This window comes from Muntiacus reevesi, chromosome 1 (assembly GCF_963930625.1).
Source record: "Muntiacus reevesi chromosome 1, mMunRee1.1, whole genome shotgun sequence".
Taxonomy (NCBI): Eukaryota; Metazoa; Chordata; class Mammalia; order Artiodactyla; family Cervidae; genus Muntiacus; species Muntiacus reevesi.
In genome coordinates, this window is record NC_089249.1 from 73346090 (window position 1) to 73350783 (window position 4694).

The 4694-nt window shown below is 40.8% G+C and overlaps 1 pseudogene; it reads right to left on the reverse strand.

Moving 5' to 3' along the window:
* Nucleotides 1-3476: 3476 nt before the first annotated feature.
* LOC136161101 (olfactory receptor 10J1-like) lies at nucleotides 3477-4406 on the reverse strand (annotated as a pseudogene).
* Nucleotides 4407-4694: the final 288 nt, after the last annotated feature.

The following is a 4694-nucleotide window of genomic DNA, read 5'->3' on the forward strand; positions in this document are numbered from 1 at the left end:
CTCTATTAGGTAATAACATTTTAAAACAAATGTGTAACATTCCACCCTCACCTTCTCCCACAGAGTTCAAAAGTCTGTTCTGTACTTCTGTGTCTCTTTTTCTGTTTTGCATATAGGGTTATCATTAACATCTTTCTAAATTCCATATATATGTGTTAGTAATTGGCCTCCAACTAATAAAATAAAATTAAAAAAACAAACAAACAAACAAAAACAACAACAACAAAAAAACAAATGTGTAAGTGGAATAGAATTAAAATTCTGCATTATTTCCATATTTCACGTTGTGTCAGAGGACTTTTCATTTGCTCCAAGGAAGGGTAAGCCCAAAAGAATTCAGAAAAAAAAAAAAAGGCAATTGAATTTCAAAAAGTTTTTTAAAATGCACAACTAAAGCATTTGCCTGAAAAGCTGAAATAGTTTTTAACTTTAGCAAACTTTTCTAGAGAGGAAAGCTCATCTGAGTTTACAAAGAATAATTTTGAATATCAAAAGCCTAAGCACTAAAAGTACTTTGTATGTGAAACATATAATGTAAACTAGTACAGAATTAGGAAGGATTTAGGTTTTCCTGCTGAAATAAAATAAAGGTGTCCGGCTTTGTGGAGATGATAGCACTAGAATTAGCTGGATATTGGGGAAGGCCCACTCTTGCACCTACTGGAGATGCCAGGTTTACCTTGCTGTAATGGAGGGTAGGCATCTGATAAAACAGAAATGATATGTCCCTCACTTCCCAGCCTCAGAAAGCATGTCACTGCTGGAGGAACAGAAATAGGTGAGTGATTCATCCAAGAGGATGTCTCGGTGACTCCTCATTGTGTCCTATCTACTCCATTACAGGGTCAAGGGTGCAGCTAAATGTCCAAGTGCCCTCAAGGGTTTGGAGAGAGAGAGGGCCAGTGGGCTGAGAGTAATCACAAGGAAGATGAAGCAGGAACCACATTGTTTGAAGAATATGACAAGACCAGAGTCATCTCAAAAGATACCAACAAGGATGACTACAACAGTCATGTATTTATATTGAATCCAACATGGACAGATGGAAGTGACCATGGATCAAGTTTCTCTCCTCCCTGCTAAGAAAACTAGAAGCCTCTGTTACCAACCCAAGGTTCTTGGACTCCTTACTCAGCAGAAATTGATAGGTCAGACAGGGAATTCAGGTAAGGGTTTATTGGAACTTGGGTTGCGGCACAAAGGAGTGAAAGCAAGTTAACAGGTTCCTTTGCTGGCTCCTGAGTGGGGGCGAGGGGCTGAGCTAGTCCTTTAAATGCGATGAGGCTAGGGGCAGATCTCTTGGGTCAGGGCAGAGGAGTGCCCCAAGTCAGGCCCTTTTTCTACCTGACTTTTTCAGGCAGATCGGGAACTCAGAATTACAATGCAGACTGAATTGCAGAACAGTTTTAAAGTTAGATTTTTATGTGCTATAGCCTGTATAGCCTATAAGATGCATGGTTACTTTATAGATTTTATTTGATATTTCTGTATGTATTCATATATATCTTATGTATCTTTCAATAAGTAGATCAGTATAATAATTTTGACTTGCTCAGTAATTACCAATATTGACCATTATAATTTGATTCAACACTTATTTTTTTAATCACAAATTGAGTCTAAAGTTCACCCTGATTCTTTTTGTTTTATTTTTAAGATGAGGAAGAGTACATTGTCTTCTATTATTCCATTTCTAACTCAGTTGCTTTAATTTTATGGAAGTTTTCAAGTCAAAAGTCCTTTAGTGTTGACTTTTTTTTTTTTCAGATTTTTAAGACTAATAAAACTACCTAACTTATCAGAAAGGTGCTATGCTGATTCTTTTCATATTTTCATTTAATTCTGTTTCTTTGCCTTTGTGACTTTACGTATAAAAGGCAGGGGAGGACCCAACCTGAACAGCCTTTTCTAAACTCTCTTTGGCTCCTCCTGACCACCCCCTTGCCCTTCTGGCTTCTCTCCTATCACAAGAAGTTTCAATTTGGATCTGCTTCTAATTTTTCTTTCTTCTTAGCTAATTTCATAGCGTTGTTTCAATGCTTTGATCCCTGAGCTGTTAGACTTCTCTTCTTTTGAGCCTGCTATATATCCTGCCCATGAGAGAGCCCTTCTTTAAGCCTCACAAGGACTTTTTCATGTGACTTATCTCTAGCCAGAAGAAGCGAAGCATCAGACCAAGTCACATATGCTCCATGCACGTCATATGTGGTTAGTACTTCTCTCCACTCAACTTCTTCACTTCCCACAACCCTGGTTTCCTTTCCTTTGAAGTCCTGCATGCTTGAAAATATTCTCTCTAGAAAGATTTTAGCTCACTGTAAACCCATTTCCTAAAAGGTGGTTATATTTTCACTTTGTTTATCATATTAAAACACAAGGCACTTAGATTTCTGCACAGTATCTTTCCTAGTGACCACTTGTTTAAGCATCCAATTTATGTTAGAAGATTCAGTGAAGTGGTGATTTTAATATGGTTTATACCACATTAAAAAGTGAACCAGTCCCTTTAAATTTAAGTTTGAGATTGGCCTTGGGTGGCCTTGCCTACAACAGCTTGGAGTGGGGCTTGGGGTCCCAGAAAGAGATTGAGGCTGGGTTGAGGCAAGGAGAACATCAGATCTTAGCCACTAGACAAGTGGTCAGTGATAAGGGCCCTGGCCCTTCGGCTTTGCAGAAAAGAATCTGCACAAAGAAGAAAAGTAGTAAAGCAAATAAAGTATTTATTAAGAGGAAAAGAGGATAGGACCTGTGGATAGACACACGGGCAGACTCAGAGTTCCTGAGTCACACCCTTGTAGTTGTTTGAATTACTTTTGTTGGGTATTTCTTTCAAGTTTCCTTTGGCCAATCTTTTTGATTTGCCTGGTTCACAGTTCATATTTCATATATCTCAGGTTCCTCCCATGTAAGTATACACATGTCTTAGCCAAGATAGATTTTACCGAAAAGGCATCTGGGTAGAACATCCCTTGACATAACTCCTCTTTGGCCTCCAAGGAGTCTTTCTGCACATGTGTAGTCAAGGAGGTCATCCTTTTCAAGAATGAAAAATATGTGGTCTGGGTGGGGCCCAGTCTCCTCATTTAATTGTCCTGCTATTCTCAATTTGGAATTTCAATCCACAGGGAATGAGTCCCAAATAGCTTTACCACGGGGAGAGGGAAGAGGCTCATCTACCTCCTGCCTCAAGATGAACATGAGATTGCATTCTGATCTTAAAATTATCTCCTGGAATACGGCCAGTGTGTGTTTATTCACAGGTCTGTGGAGTGACTTGTGTTTTTATTACGCTAACAAAGAGGCTGAGGAAGTGAAAAGTCATTTGTTAGAGGTTTGCCCCTCAGCTCCATTTTTGCCCTGGCCCTGTATATGATGTATGAAACTTCACCAATCATTTGAAACACTGGCTCTGTAACTTTACCAGTATAGACTTCCTCCTGGAACGCATGCACATCTATTTGGGTAGGGATCTCATCTCAGGAAAGGAAAGGATTTCTACCCACCACTCTCTGCAGAGTATCCTGAACTTCTTTGTTTCTTAGACTGCACACAGCAGGGTTTACTAAAGGTGTTAAGACAGTGCAGGTCACTGAGATCAGCTGATCCTGATCCTTGGTGTTCTCTGACTTGGGCTTGAGGTAGGCGATGGAGGCACAGCCGTAGTGGACAATGACCACAGTGAGGTGGGAGGCGCAGGTGGCAAAGGCCTTCTTCCGGCCCTCAACTGAGGCAGTCTTGAGAATGGTGGAGATAATGAGGATGTAGGAGATGAAGAGGAAGGTGGCAGGGCCTGTAATGGCCAAGAAACTGATAATTAACGTCAGGATATCATTGATGATTGGGGTAGCACAGGCCAGGTTCAACACAGGTCAAATATCATGGAAGAAATGCTCAATGAATGCCTTGCAAAAGGGCAATCTGAAAATAGCCACAGCCTGAGCCAGTGAGAGTGAGAACCCTGTGGCACCTACTGAGGATTCCAGCAAGGCACAGACCCTCCAGTTCACGATGACTGAGTAATGAAGCGGGTTAGATAGCCACATAGCAATCATACCCCATTACTGCCAACAAGAGGCAGGTGGTGATGGCAAAACAAAGAAAGAAAAAGAGCTGAGGCCCACAACCCTCCAGGGACATGGGCTGGCCCAGATCTACAAGCTGAAAAGCATTCATGGGATGATGACAAGGAAGTAGAAAGTCTCTGATGTAAACAGGACACTCAGAAAGAAGTACACGGGTGTGTGGAGGTGATGGTCAATATGGATAACAGTCACAATGATGGCATTACCAGCCAGAGTTAGAATGTACAGGAAGAGAAGCACCATGAAGAGTGTGAGCTGATGTTCTTGGAAGTTGGAGAAACCTTGCAAAATAAACTCTCTTACTGTGTGGTTGGCTGTCCTCATTGGAGATCTCAGGGCTGAAAAACAAAGAGAAAGTCAGCACCATCTCTTGGGGCTTCCCTACCCTCTGGTGAGTGCATTGTCTAGAGTAAAGATTCAATACCACAAAGATTCAGTTCAAAATTTCATGAATCAACTGCCTTTTCTAGAGATGTGGCAGACTAGGTCCTAGAACTGGAATAAGAGATACAGAAAACTTGTGCAACGTTATTTAAAAGCTTGAGGTAAAGCATTCTTTTCAGGTACTCCTGAGTTATTTAAAAAATGATAATCTATGTATGGCCCATGAAA